Genomic DNA, 16,538 nt, shown 5'->3' on the forward strand with positions numbered 1-16,538 from the left:
GTTCAAGACCGGTTTAATACCAAACTGGCCAAACTGTCAAATATTAAGTAAGCAAGAGGCAAACATTGTTTATCTGTGGAACCGGGTCACATTAAATGTAATACCTACAATTCCAAGTGCTTGTCAGGGTGGCGGTCCCCCAGTGCAAATATGTTTATTTTGGGGGTCGCGTCCTAAAAAGGTTTGAGAACCCCTGCACTAGAGGATGCCTGCATGGTCAGGATGCCAGTAATTCCCGATCTTTCCTGGATCAGGGTCCACTTGAAAATCTCGCCCACATCTGACCACACCTCACAGCAGCTGAATATAAGTGGGCATTTTCAGAGAATTTTATCTGAAATTATCAGTCAATTGATCTGGATAAGTGGAACTAACGTAGCAAGATCCAACTTATCGCTATGACAATGAAAACGCAGTATAAAAAGGTTTTAAAGAATGAATACCATGACCTTTCTTTTTTACATTAATGTTATACCAGTAAGGCTCCCTAATCGGGAGATAAGCGACCGTAGGTCACTTATCTCCACAAATAGGGCAAAAATGTGTTTTGCCAAAATCTTCCTGATCCATGTTGATGACATGAGTGTAGACATACTGTGTAGTGATTTTCGTGATTTTAGGGCAAAATCTGTAGGAGCAGTGTCCAAAAATGTGTTTTTAAAAATCGGCCTGGAGGTGGCGCTATATGGGACAGATTCATGTTGATGGGATGAGTGTAGACATACTGTGTACCGATTTGCGTGATTTTAGGGCGAAAATTGTAGGAGCAGTGTCCAAAAATGTGTTTTGCAAGAATCGGCCTCATGGTGGCGCTAGAAGAGGGCCATGTGAGAAATGAGGGGTGGGGTCTCCGCGCCGGCAAGGCGGACGAATAGGTACCGGCCCCGGCTGTCCCGGTCGCTCCTAGCCGGAGTTACGGCATTTTATGTGAGCTGCAGTGTAGGGGGTCCTCCACTAGGGGCGCCACCACTTTTGCATCCGTTCTGGAGCACCAGGAGTCGGTGGTCCCCGGGAATTCCCTGTGAGCAGCCCCGTTGTGGTGGTCATTTGGTCATGTTTGCGCATTTGGTCATTTTTTACATCTGGGGGTCCCCCAGGGACCTGGGGGTCCCTGGAGCTCCGGGGGTCCTTGGAGGTTGTAGTTTGGCAGCCAAGGAACGTGTGTGCAAAATTTGGCATGGATCGGGGCAACGGTTGCGGAGATATAAGCAGGGAAAAAGTGTGACGTGTGAGGTGTGACAGACAGACTGACGGACTGACGGAGTTACTGACACTTTGTGGTGGTTTTGATAGTAAAGTGCGACCTACGGTCGCAATTATCGCCAAAACCTGTTTTGCAACTTGGGGGCCACTTGCAGTATCCTCATGCCCCACCAGAGGGCCCGACCCCTTGGGAATCCAGCTAAATCCAGCTACAACAATGATGTCATGTCGTGAACATTGCGTCATGTTTGTTTTTCATAAATCTGATCATGGTGACCTAAGAAGTCACGTTAAGAATTCTCCACACCTCATCGTTCATATTGTACAGATTTACCACCACTGCAGTGGAATGATCTTCCCACCCTGGAGTCAACTCTACCTTCCATTGTGGCGTGAAAACACATCTCAACAAAGAATCTATACCTCTCTCTCCCATGAATCACATGTCCTTCGGACATATCCACCTTCTGTCAGGGACGTGCTGGCCATTGGGAAAAGCGGGACAACTCCCGAACGGCCGGTTCATTCCCGGCCAGTCCAGGCCGGCCATTAGGAAAAAAGAATATATAAAATGTCAGCCTTTGTTCCATTTTGGGGGCTGGGCGTCACTGTCGGGCAGAAACCTCGTATCTCCAAGTTTCAAATTTGTACATTTTTTCGCGAAGCAAAGTCCTGCTTCATCCTACAAGGCCGTCGCACAAAAGTAGTGAAAACAGCAGATCTACAAGCACACAACGCCTCGCGGTGCGAGGCGTTGTGTGCTTGTAGATCGGCTGTTTTCACTAGTTTAAATCATTTTTAAAATGATAAATACAAAACAAACGGTTTTGGACATACAAGGTTTCCACCCGACAAAGACGAAATATAACTCATGTAATTGGCCCACTGGCTTGTCACTTTGTCACAAATCTTTGAGTAGCAGCAGCGCTATAGAGAGAGATCTCTCTCTATAGCACGCAATGAGGGCCTCTCCAACTCTTTTTCCTGGGCTGAATCAGGGGCCCAGCACGTCCCTGCCTTCTGTAGTTGTTCTTTAATGCTCCTATACCTCATCCTTGATTGATGCTGCGTCAATCACGTGTGATGTCATCATAGGCCTATCAGAGGCAGAGCTCAAGTTCCATCCAGACAGACCATCGTGGGAAGCCTAAATAAAGGTAACAAACAAACACCACCACTAACCATATTCACTGCAGATGGACCTACTGTACCGTACTGTACTGTACTGTACAGTATACTGAAACTGAAACTTGCCAGGCGTGTTATGGCTCATACTTTAGATCAGGGCTCTTCAACAGGGGGTCCGGGATCCCTAGGGGGTCCTCAGAGTTACTACAGGGGGTCCTCCAAATCTTTGTGTGATATAAAACCTTTTCTCCTTTTTAACCACTTGAATCCTAGCGTCCGTATTTTGAGAACTTTAGCCAAAAATAGCAGATCTACAAGCTCACAACGCCTGCGCTGCGAGGCGTTGTGAGCTTGTATATCGGCTATTTTCGGCAAAGAGGTTTGGTGTAGAGGGGAAAAAGAATGTCAAGTTTAAATATCTGAAAACACAAATTGCCATGAATCCAAAATACACTGATGATTGTGCTGTCAAACAATGAAACATTATGGAATCTATGAACAGGTTGTGGGGGTCCCCGCTTCATCTCTCCCTCAACTAAGGGGTCCTTGGCCTGAAAACGTTGAAGACCCCTGCTATAGATTTTAATAAATATACATGTTGTTTAATAAACGGTGTGCAATGTGATTTATGGAGCATGAATGTTCTCCCTTGCAAATATATACATATATAAGTAAACAATCCTAATTTTTAGGCAGAATCACATCTAACTGTTAATTTACCGAATGTCTGTCCTCCGTCTGACCGTCTGTCTGCATGCTGACATCACTGATACTAAACAGTGTCGCCACCATGGTAACAATGCCCAACTGACATCACTGACTGACATCACTTCAGTGCCCAAATTTGGAGATGACATCACAGACTGGCCTGGACACGGAACACCATATATGGGCATAAAAGAGTGCCAGCCAGCCAGACGGATACAACGGGTATTGCACAACTGGACATCAATGGTGACTATTCTGCCCAACGGGCACCCGTCTGGGTTCTCTAACATTACTGAGACTCCTACATTCAATACCTCATCGCACACCCCCGGGCACAGGACTAGTAATATTAAAGGAGTAGTTCACCCAAAGTTAGTTTGATGACCGGCAGAGTCTCTTAGTCTCCTATTGACCGATGACCTGTCATCAATTTATCGGCTCAGGAATGCAACAAAAACAAAATAAATCTCCATGAGATTTCGTGGGGTGTGTAGTTGATGGAAAACTAGAAAGATGCAATTGGAAATTGCGAGTGTGGTTGCTGACGGTCAGGGGCGTCACAACAAATTCTGGGCCCTGGGTACAAGGATTCACTGCTCAAACCTTCTCATGTGAAGGACCCCCAAAATGGTATGTATTTGGCCACGGAACCCCATCTCAAAATATTTAGTTCCAGGGACCCCCCAGAAGCAAAATTTGAGTTACAAACGTTCGCTTTGAAAATACATATATTCAAAGATTTGCATACATTTTCACGACTTTTCAAAAATAGCAGATCTACAAGCTCGCAGCGCGGCACTCGGTGCCGCGCTGTGAGCTTGTATATCTGCTATTTTCCAATAGCTAAAGTATAAAATAATTAAGGCCCCTCCACCACCTTGGGCCCTGGTAACTCAGTCCCACTTTCCTACCCCTTGTGACGCCCCTGCTGACGGTTGCTGACTATATTCTACAGTAAGCCAACTGTCAAGTGAAGCTCAACCAATTGATTCCCTATTGATTCCCACTCCCATTGATTCCCTATTGATTCCCTATCCCTGCCATTTCCAATGGCAGCGGAAAAGTTACCCTAGTAATAAATAAAGTTTCAGCGGAAAAGTTACCCTAGAAGTCTATAAAGTTTCCCTACGACTACTATAATGTGTCGCCCTGTTAGGTGTGGTGGAATTCAGATCAATCAATAATCATGAGAAAATGAGGAGACAAGACAATTATATGAGGTGGTGGTGTGGTCAAGTACAGCTATCACTCTGGGCAGTGGTAAAGGAGTTCTGCCCAGAAGAATGGTCAGACACTAGAGTTACATTGGGACTCCTGAGGAGGACAGAGTTTGTTTGTTGTGTGATTTGGAGGAAATTGAAAATGAGGTTCATTTCTTGTTTTATTGTCCATTGTATGATGAATTAAGACATAGATTATTTGGTAAAATGTCATCTATTTGTGTTAACTTTTTTTGGTTGGATGATTATGAAAGACTGGGAAAAAAGACAAAGTGTTTTGTATGTGTGAAGAACAGTCTTTTTGTTTATACCTGTATGGTACCAATGAAATGATTTATATGTATGTGTCCTGTAAGTCCATGTGGGCTGGGCACCTTTTTGGTGCACGACACGAAAATAAATAAATCTATCTATCTATCTATACTGTGTGAGCTTCAAGGCCTCTGGAACGAGCTGTACCATAACAAGATAGGCTTTACCAAAACAATAGTTACTGAGGCCTACTGAAGGCCTCTCTACTCCTAACTATCAAGTATTAGTATCATCATACAGACCTAGATATTAATATAATCAATGAATACATGATCTACTCTATAACGTCACACATAATCAATCATGATAACCTCTAATCTACGACGGGCAACCACACTAATAGGTACTTTTTCGGGGTGAACTACTCCTTTAATAATATACAGTATGTATCCAAGTCACAAGACATCATACGTAACCAATGGAAGGTCAAAGGGCAAGGCTCCCACAACTACACCCTCTTTAGCCATAGCTATGCTAGACTTGAGTCTGCATTATGAGGGGCTGTGTGTATTTGTAATGCAATATCCTGTCATGGCTGTGTGTGTCCCAGTGGTGGACTTCCCCCCAGCCACAGCTGAGTATCATCCTCAGTAATGCTCCATAGACGTGGCTGCGCATAGCCCGCTGATGACTTGTCTGGCCGCATTAACATCAGCTGCGCTTCCTGACTCAAATCTTTGGAGATCGGCCATGCGGGGCAGCGAGGCAGGGCTCTTAAAGGCACGCACGCATAGCAAATCACTGGGAAAGGAAATCAATGGAGGGGTTTGCATTCTCTCCCTCTGTATTATTCAGTAGGACCTCTCCTTCCCCCACTGCAGGCAGCTGAATTGTATAGACTATATATCTTCAACAATAACCTGGTCATGGGTGTAACCCAGATTCACACAAACACTAGAACGCGCCGCTATTATGCTTTGGGAAAGGCTTTGATCATCTGCAGTAATCTGTAGGCTATGTGTGCTGCTGCTGAAGTCACTGGCTGTTTGAAGAGCTTATGGGCACAGAGAGTAGCACGCAGAACATCTTGCTAGCTGAATGCTAGCGCTGTGGGGAGTTGGTAACATGATATGTGGTCGAATCAGTGCTTCCTCTGAGCAGACGTACAGTACATGAGGCCAGCTGTTCCTGCCTGACACCTGTCTGTAACCCCCCCCAACACACATACTGTACACACACACACACACACACACTAGGGATGGAGCGATAAGCGATATTATCGTTTATCGCGATAAAAAACACTCATGATAATCGTATCGTGGTGATTTAATATATTGTGATATCGTCCTCCGTCATGCACTGGGATAAATTCACCCTTTATTTGCCGAGCTGCATACCCGGTACTATTTAAACCCTCTATAATTGGTAAAAGGTACTTATAATATATGTACTTGATACAGTCTTTTTTTTTTTCACTCAATCAAATGTCTTTAGCAAAAAATAGCCGATCTACAAGCTCACAACGCGTCACGTTGCGACGCGTTGTGAGCTTGTAGATCGGCTATTTTTTGGCAAATGTTCCGCCCCAGGATAATGGATTTTGAGTATTGTGATATTATCGTAAATCGCGATTTCTTTTGTCACAATAATCGTGATATGACATTTTCATATCGTCCCATCCCTAACACACACACACACACACACACACACACACACACACGCACACACACACACACACACACACGCGCGCGCGCACACACACACTCCCAGCTCAACCTGCTGTGCATATCGCAGCACAAGGCAGATAACCCTTTTCCTAATTTTGTCAGGAATCAATACTCCATTGTGTTCTGTATTTCAAATTTGAATATGTAAATAGATACAGCACCATGCACTTCTTCTTCCCTCATCTCTCATGCCTGTGGTATATTATCAGTTGCTGCGAGCTATTATGAGAACATTGTGTCCTGTGTGTTGTTTGATGTTGTTGTTTGCACGATTATTTGTGCTATTTGTAGGTGGTTATATTTTTCAGAGGACATGGCGGCCGGTGTATAGGTTTATAATATGCAAGATGAATGAGAAGAATTGGAATGTGATAAAGACACAACACCACATAATCTTTCTGTCCAAGTGCTGTAAGACAAATAATGAAAAAGATACTTTTTTAATGGACATGCTCTTTTGATAATAAAAGGATGGCCATATGCTGCTGTCAAGCTTATACAGCATCCACGACCTCAATGAGCTGTATAGCACAATCAATAGCAGCAGCTGAAGCCAGCCAGGGCGTGGCTGGCACATGTCTGATTATTTTCCATCCAAATTCTACCGTCTGCAGCTTTATAACCTGCTTTCGAATTTGCTTCCAAATGAGATATCTGACATTTGCAAATGCAATATTCATTCTTGTAGGCCTATTATCTGACATGAAATTAAGTTCTGCATAAATATTAAATTAAAGTAAAAAAAAAAAATGAGGCATCTTAAGGTCTTGGTTGACAAAATAAAATAACAGACAGCTGATGAATATGTGCGAGGCGTTGTGTGCTTGTAGATCGGCTGTTTTCACTAGTTTAAATCATTTTTAAAATGATAAATACAAAACAAACGGTTTTGGACATACAAGGTTTCCACCCGACAACAACGAAATATAACTCATGTAATTGGCCCACTGGCTTGTCACTTGTCATGATCTGAAATGGCAAATTTTTTAGATTTTTTGCAATGAGGGCCTCTCCAATTATTTTTCCCGGGCTGAATCAGGGGCCCAGCATGTCCCTGGGTAGGAGCATCAGTAGCCATGAGCTGGCAACTGAAAGGTGGGGGAGGGGCGGTGGGCGGTGGCCTGATGCTGCAGTGTGCTGAAAGATGCTGAGTCAAAGGAAGCCATGTTGCCTCCAAAGAGCCCTCAAAAAGATACATGCTTGTCACTCTAAGTGCACAGTCTAGTTATTCCCAATGCCTGTTATGAAAAACTGCTTAATCATTAGGCGCCCTTGAAGAAGAAGCTTGGTCAGCAATTCCTTTCTCGTGCTAATGAGACGAGGGGACCTTTTGTTAAAAATGCAGATGTACTGTTGAGCTCCATCTGACCTGCGATCATGTCTACCTGGGTCATCGTCACCCCCAAACCTTTTAAGACTCTGCATTCTCTCCACTAAAAAAATATATATGAATACTTGATCGTCTATGCCACACACCGGTCGCAAACTGCAGAGGAACTAAATCTGTGGAGATCAAAGAGAAACAGCCCTGGCTGTCTGCCACAGTGCATTAGAGACACACCCTAGTAGCTGTCTCATACTGCATCCTCAGATTGGAGGATTATACTTCATGTACTAACATACGAGTAGTATGTTCATTTTGTTCATTTTCAACCTTCATTTAGCTATTTATGCCTACTATTTCCTATTCTCTTTATATGTATTGTAAATACCGGTAGCTTTTTTTAAATGTTAGTAAAGCCCTTTGTTGTATGCTCTATCCAGAAATAGTTTCTATCTGCAAAATGTTATGCAATGTGACTTACAGTGAGGGAGAAGAGAGTAAGGGTTTGGCATTCGCTTGGCTGTCGGAGACACACTGGACGTAGTGAGGATCAGACCTTATGGTTATGAGACGACCTCGACAACAATGAGGCCATTCTTCCCTCTCCACTCCAATCTGAAAAAAAGAAGTCATTGTTAGAAATACTTTACCACGGAACAGCACACTATTAGAGTGTTCATAATGGGGAGAAAGAGACCTCTATGACCGAACACTACTGGTGGCATCCAAACTGCTTCGTAGTACAGGCATTTTTTATATGGGAGGGCGGAGAGAAAATAAGCCCTTTAAATCTCACATTGCTGGTGTCATTCTCTGCACTTGCTCATCTTTATATCCAGGGCTATACAACGTTTCTAGTATCTATAGTTATTTACATATTTCTTGACATATTTTGATAACTTTGTAAATATATTTACATTGTGTTGCTGGCCATTAAAATGCACCAACCTCACTAGGTCAAGTGCAATATATATATATACTAAACTGACTGACTTTTCTGACTTTGAGATACACAGTGCATGAAAGATGAAATGGAATGGTAGCTAGTGCTACTAACTCATCATATCTACTGTTGTCTTTTGCATTCCCTCACATAACCCAGTCATAGTACTGAATGGGAGAGGGGCGTTGCATGTTCCACATTACACTGTGTACATGGTAGGCTACAGTACATGAACCTGACCTAGATATGATGAACAGAGCGGGAGCACTGACATTCCTGAGAAAGCACCCATGCCCAGGGGCTGTGTGAATATCACGGCCTACCTACTGTACCTACCAGGCGCCATTGCCAATGTGACAAGAAACTTTCATTTTTACTTTACTATTCATTTACTCACATTTCCAGAAAAGCATTTAATCCCTAGTAACCCTTGACGAACTAATCTGGATGAAAATGCATGGTATGTTATGTATGGCTTTACTGTAGTAAAGTCAAGACAGGGGTTGGTAAGTAGAAAAGCCCTGTCTGATGCATGGAGGCCCCACTGGTCCTCATGTTAGAAACAGAGCCAGGGTCCATGGCTTTCCTCTCTCTATCCTCAGATGGAAAGAGAGATACAGGCAGCTGCAGCAACTGAGGACCTGCAGGGGTGCTGCCTTGGAGTCACACACATTCTCCCCTGGCATTCAGATTAACTATTAATACGCATCCCAACTTATTAATGTTGTCAACCACCCCTTTTTTGTGTGTGCATGATTGAGCATGCATGCAGATAAACACAAACTGCATTCTCATGTTTTCTTTTCCTCCTTATTATCTGACTCAAGGGACAGCAACATAATAGCCATTAATAGGCCTTAGTTAGTTGGCTGTTGTCCCATTTTCTACCCAGGGAAATGGGATGATAGTACGAATCTTTTGTAAATGGTAAAAGTGTACCTTTTGCAAATAGTCCTTAGTTAGTTGGCTGTTGTCCCATTTTCTACCCAGGGAAGATGGGATAATGATAGTACGAATCTTTTGTAAAAGGTAAAAGTGTATACCTTTTGCTTCAAACAGATGTAGTAGACTGATAAGGGAGCGGTTTGTGGGCTATGTAGGTTACAGGAGTTCTCTCCGCATTCATTCCCTCCTTTGCTCAGCCGGCTCAAAATACAGCCCTAGAGAGAAACATCATATATATTTACGCAGTGCTCCTGTGTGGTGGTATTATATGATCATTCTGGGCTTAACAGTAGTGTTTTGTTACATCTTTTGTCAGAGGGCACTGTGGCTCTGAGCATTTAAGGTGGCTTGTGATTGTTGGTGTATAGGAATTTACCCAGAGGAAAGCAGAATCCATGATTGAGCCCTCATCTATTGCTCTTTTGTTTCTCAAGCCACAAATGAGATCAAGGTGATACAAAAAGGAGATCTCAGGTATTGCTCCTGTTTCTCCTCTATTTCTGGGGAGCAACATGCCTCAGATGGAAGCTCTGATGAGCTATACAGGAGAGCTCAATAATGTCTCAAATATTGCTCAATTCATCTGGATTGTTGCGTCTCAAACTTAGCTCCAAGTGATATAAAAAATAGCTTTCAATATAATCTCATTTAAAGCTCAATTAAGGCTTTTTGTTACATCTCAGGTCTGTCTCAGAATGACCACTGTTGAGCTGTAAAAGAGCTCTCAAGATTATCTCATTTAAGTCACATTAAAGACTCAGATTGGCCAGTATATAGCTATACACGATGCAGTCTTCAATCATTCTCATTTGATCATGCATTTGTGTTTAATGCTCATTTTAATTCACTTGCTTTATTTATAGCATATTCAGAAAATGTCTCAAGTATATATCATTCTAGCTAGTACAAGCTCTCGAATGATACCAACAATTAGATAAATTATGTCTCAATTTTATCACATACAGAACCAATCTCATGCCAATTTAAGAATGTTAAAAGCAATGTATCAGATAGTTTATTAAGATAAAGTATAGAACTTACAGAAACGTTATCTAATGAAAACTAAGGGTCTGCATCAATAGAATGCTAATTTGGGGGATAACCATTATAAGTTAGTTACATTTTAAGATATTATTACTACTACATGAGTTTCAACAATTTATGCAGCATGACTAAAACTTCAACTTTGCCCTACATTTGTCACATGCCTTTTATAGCGCCACCAGCAGGCCGACTTACGTAATACATATTTTCTTATATTACTCCTTCAAATTTCACACAAATCGCTAGTCATGTGATCAAGACTGATCAGTTAGATCTTTCTTAGTCTTATCCCGTCACGTAAAAATGCTTTAGTCGATTTCTAACCCTTCTAAAAGAGCTAGCTCGGGTTCTAGGGGACGCACAGACACATGGCAAAAAGATTCTTGATCAGCTCGCTGAGACGAACGCGTTGATGTATGACCCCTAGAGGGCTAACCCTAATTCTAACTTTAGGGGCCGTTCTCTCGGCACAGGAGTGTCGTATAGAGGAGTTACACACACACACACACACACACACACACACACACACACACATACACATGTTCGTCTCTGCGAGCTGAACACGCCAGTATAAGGTTCATCCCACACAGACACTCCTGTGAGGAGATAGCTTTCTCTGGCCTGGCATTCAATGTGCTCTAACGTTTATAGACTCTATGACCCTTAGTCAAATTGGAGATCCCAGGGAAGAAAGGTCGTAGGAGGATAACCAAGACATCCACACGTTCGTCTCGGAGAGCTCTACAACATATCTCGGAACCAAGGTCTGATGTCGCATCGTCTTTGACTTATAACGCGAAATAGCTGACCCTAGGGTTAGCTATTTCGTGTTATAAGTCCGAAACCATCATGTGTCAAGGGCGCATCTTTTAGTATGTTGAATAGCTCACCGAGACGAACACGTGGAGGTGTGTTTTATTTCTGTGCGACATTCCTAGGATTAAACTAGGGTTAGCCTCCTTTGAATTACTATAAAATCACGATAGGATATTAGGGTTACTGAATGTCGACCTGAGGCTTAAAATGACATGCAGACATGAGAAAAAAATATATCGGAGCACCTACCAACTCGTAATACCCAAAACACACCAGGAAGTGGCAGTTTTGAGACACTTCCTGTTTGCGCATTGGAATAAAACCTGCATATTCTGACTCAGCGCATGTGATTTAGGGGGGGTAGCCAGAATCCTGGAGCAGAACAATACCAGTAAGACTCCCTAACCAGGAGATAAGCACATGTATGATCGGCTACTTTTGACTTTTTGGCAGTGGCGCCAGGGGGTCCCTGGGGGTCCCTGGAGCTCCAGGGGTCTCTGGAGGGGTGGAGCTTGTGGATTGGCAGGCAAGGAGTGTGTGTGCAAAGTTTGGCATGGATAGGGGCAACGGTTGTGGAGAAGGGCAAAAGTGTGGTGTGCCGTGATGTGGACGGACGGACGGACAGACGGACAGACGGACAGGCAGACAGACTGCCAGTGAAGGTTTTGATAGTAACTGCGACCTAACGGTCGCAAAAATGGCCTCTCAAAAATGTTACCAATGCCATTGTAAGCTTGTAGATCTGCTCTTTTCAAAGATTCTGCATAATGAGTACTTTCTACTTTTGCACTTTAAATACATTTTCATACCAACAGTTTTGTACTTTAAGTAAATTTAGAATGATTTGTTACAGAGTATTTCTACATGCAGTATTGACAAAAATAGTATTTTTTCCAATGATGTATAGGCCTAACACTTTATAGTATGTTTATTATAATTATAATAGTTATAACTGAGATACCTTGTAAGGTAGGGAAGGGGGCTACAACATATATTGTATATTTATGTATAAAATTGTGTAAAATCACATTGTGCATTCAATACTGCTATAATAATAATGCTATTAAAATATATATTTTTTCTTTTTTTTCTTTCTTAAAATAAATTATATATTTATATATATCCTATATATTTCCCCCCCCCTTTTTTAGGGGACCCCCTGCAGTATCCCCGCGGACCCCCTAGGGGTCGCGGACCCCCTGTTGAAGACCCCTGATCTGATCTGATCAGATCTAATCTTTAGATAAGTGTACAGTAGTTCATGAAAAACAATGCATTATTGCTTCAGCAGCAGTCAGTCAAAGGGTTAATTGCCCAAACAACAACTGGGAAGGATGAGAACAGTGACATCACATATTGCTTTGATCTAGCAGGAAACAGAGCTCTGTAGGAGGCGGGGCATATCCTTATTATTATACTTTCTCAGAGGAAACATTTGCTGCTCATTTGCTGCTCATCTATTGCTCCTCAAGACAGAGAGGAGCTATTGGAACGACTTGGAACTGGTTTGAACCAGTCTGGGCTGGCTGCCATTTTGAACCTCAGTCAGTCAGTGCTGAAGAGAAGAACAACCAGGAGTTATATGCTCTCATGGACTTTATCCTTTTTAGGTAGGTGAAACAACATAGCCACTGGATAAAGTAACCTACATGTACTGTATGTTACTTAAGAATGTTGTCTGCAGTGTTTTTGTACAAAGTGTGTATTTTTCTGAAAGGTTCATCCAACCAGTACAACTAAGCTAATGCTAACGCTAGCTAATGCTAACACTAGCTGATGCTAACGTTTTTACAGTAGACTACATCCTAATGGAACTGAATGTTCAAAATGTGTAAGATAAGCTTCCCTTTTGATAGAAGTGGACGTTTTTTTATTTTGTATTAACAGAAGGTGCTTTGCTGTGTATTTGTGCACAGCTTGCAGCCTGTTGTGTGGTATTGTGGCTAACAGAGCCAAAGTTAGCTAGCAGCTGTTCAATACTGTGTGTGTGTGTGTGTGTGTGTGTGTGTGTGTGTGTGTGTGTGTGTGTGTGTGTGGTATTTGTGGCTAATGTTAGCTAGCAATGGTAGTAGAGTATACAAATGGAACCAAATTAACCCTAACAGGTCCATCTGGTTCCATTTGTACAGTTCTAGGGGAGTTATGGATGATGGGGGATCATGGCCATATGCATACTAAAAACAGGGGGTCCTTTAAATAAAAAAACAGTTTGAGAACCAGTTCTTAACTAGAAATACTGTTCATACAAAACAGTGTGGGCTCATATGGGCACAAATATATACCCCTGTGCCCTTAGCCTCATTGGCTAAGGGCCCTGCCTTTGTACTGTTGGTATTTTTTATTTATTTTATATTTTTGAGGAGAATATCCTTGGTCTATCCTATGAAGTTTTGTTATAATATACTGGTCTCAAGCCCACTTGTTGTTATTTATATCCTGTGGCACTTGTTGGTGGTGATGTCACCAAGAACACTGCTTCTCATAATTAATGTAATCAGTGATCCTGTTGACTGTTAACCACTTAAGCCCCCCAAATAATCATATTTGAACTGGGGACCCCCCAAAATAGTCATATTTGAACTGGGGACCCTCCACCCTGACAAGCACTTGGAATGCAGTGAGCTTGTAGATCTGTTATTTTCACAATTGTTGCCTCTTATATCATTTGACAATTTGGGCAACGTTTGACCAGTTTTTATATAATTTGTTTACTTTTAATGTTATAACAGTCTTTTCTTTCCTTTGTTCCCCTGTTCTTTTGAGGTATTAGAAATGTGGTTCTCAACCTTTGGGTCGGGACCCCCAGGGGCGCCCCTAAATTATTTTGGGGGGTCCCCTGATGATTGGCTAATCATTGTTTTCTCAACAGTAAACAAACCAACAAACTTTAAGTGTATAGAGGGTATTTGCACATTTCTAAAGTGACAATTTAAGGACTTTTTAATACCTCTAAAATGACAGACTAAACATTGGGCCAAATGATCAAATATTAGACTCAGAGATTGTGAAAATAGAAGATCTACATGCTCACAAAGCCTCGCAATGCGAGGCGTTGTGAGCATGTAGATCTGCTAGACTTTCACAATAGAACAGTGTTATACAAAATGTACTGTCCCAACTCTTAGTGCTCGTCAGGGTGGGGGGTCCCCAGTTAAAATATGATTATTTTTGGGGTTGCGGCCTGAAAAGTTTGAGAACAACTGCAGTACGTGACAGCAGAGTTAGTACCAGACGCTAAATAAGTAGGCTACTGGCAGCAGTGCGCAAAAGCACTTCATGTTGTTTGATCCGGCACGCAATATTTATTTATAATATCTCTTTTACATTACTCTTAACACAAATGATCCCCTCTTGCTAATCACATGTTATTATAATCACTCCTGTTATGTCAACATGCTAGATTCAGTGAGGCTCACTGAAACTAGCCTTTCTCAGCTCCAGTGCAGACAATGGGGACTGATGACACCACCATTTTGCAGCCGTGTCCTGCCCAAAGGAACAGAGCTGACCTGACTCATCTCGCTCAGGTAAGATTTGCAGATGACTGTTTGAAATGGAGATCAAGATGGTGATTCTGATAAAGGGGGCAGCAGGGGGGTAAATGGCAAAGTACAATTGCGGAGAAGTATGGGGGGCATGGTTTACATTTGTGCTACTGTAAATATATTTGGCCACCAAATCCCTGTCCCCCCCTTTTCCCCCCTCCCACTTAGATGATTGAAAACATTCTGATGGCCAAACCTGGAGGAGAGAGGATCATTACAGAGTGTCAGAATCCCCTGTCAAAACCCAGTGTTGTGAGGCCATCGCACTGATGAACCATACAACTGATGAAGCAATCGTCGAGGAGAAGATGAAACACACCTTCACCCATCGCCAAGCAATGGTTCATGACCCAGTGAAGTCCTCTGAAATATTCACCACCTTTCCAAGATTTCTTGACATTGCGGGAATGGTATGTATTGCCTTAAAGTCGAACTGAAATGAAAAATGACTTTAAACAGATCACAGCCCTGGTCATAAGGTGAACCTATTAAAAATGTATGCCATGTTGTCGTCTGTATTCCATCTTGTCTGCAGATGGAGCAGAATTTCAGTCTGATGTTTGGTGATGACATCGCTGCATCGCTGCCCCTTTTCCAAGTTCCTGGAAAAGGGGCCTACTCGCTACAGGCAGAAAGTCCTTGAACAAAGCCATGGCCTCACCCAGACAGGCGACCTTGAAGATCTGCTTCATAAAGCTGAATCCCAACAGGACAACTGGAAAATGGTATGCTGGAATTAAATGACTAATACTAATGGAAGAGGGAATTGGTTTCGAAACCAAAATGAAGAGATTTTAGTAAAAATGTCTGTTTTTTTTTCTCTCCCTTGTATTTTCAGGATGGGACAGTGAGATGTCCTCCATCTTGCCTTATCCACCTCATGCCACCCTCACCTCAAGGCCGCAACAAGAGACCAGGGAAGCTCTCAGCCCGACAAGCCATTGACCACCTTGTGAAGTTCATCTAGGTAAGGTTATAGTTCAATTAAAGTTTAAGATGGCTCACTGTTCTGTCCCTAATAGTCACCCTTAAAACTATACTTTTGTGAAATCATGCGATAACCATGCTCATCTGTAATCAGCGACTGCCCTGTGATAATTGTCTGCTTTCGCCCCCCACAGATCTATCCCCATCAGCCTGAGATACACCGATATGAATATGTTTATTTATTTTACATTTAGCAGAATAAAGATAAGGCAGAATGTTGTTGGTTGCATTTTGTGGCAAGAAGTGATTCTGGTGGCTATCTCATAAAGTTGGGGCTCTAAACTGCAAACATATTAATTGTAATAACATGACTAATGAAGTTCTCTTGTCACAGACTGGGACCAGTGTCGAGGGGCATCTGGACAGCATCACGAGAGTCGTCAACCCTATCTACTGGCTGTGGGGACCCAGAGGTGTACCATACACAAATACTTCATTGTGATTGACAAACGTGCAATCCCGTGTAAGTCACCAGACTCCCTTGCCTCTTTCGACACGCTTTTTAAAAATCATTTCGTCTTCGCTACCTCGTACAACCGGGATCTGGCTAATGTCTACCACTTCTTGCAAAGTGCTGTTTACCAGATAGATGCTGCTACCACCAAGGTCAATCCCAGGGTCAAATAAATGAGAGCTCGGATGCTGCACTGATTATTATTTTTATTTTGTTTTTATTTATTTAATACTTTTGAGATT

The sequence above is a fragment of the Nannobrachium achirus genome (genome assembly GCF_963921795.1).
Source record: "Nannobrachium achirus genome assembly, chromosome: 12".
Lineage (NCBI taxonomy): Eukaryota > Metazoa > Chordata > Actinopteri > Myctophiformes > Myctophidae > Nannobrachium > Nannobrachium achirus.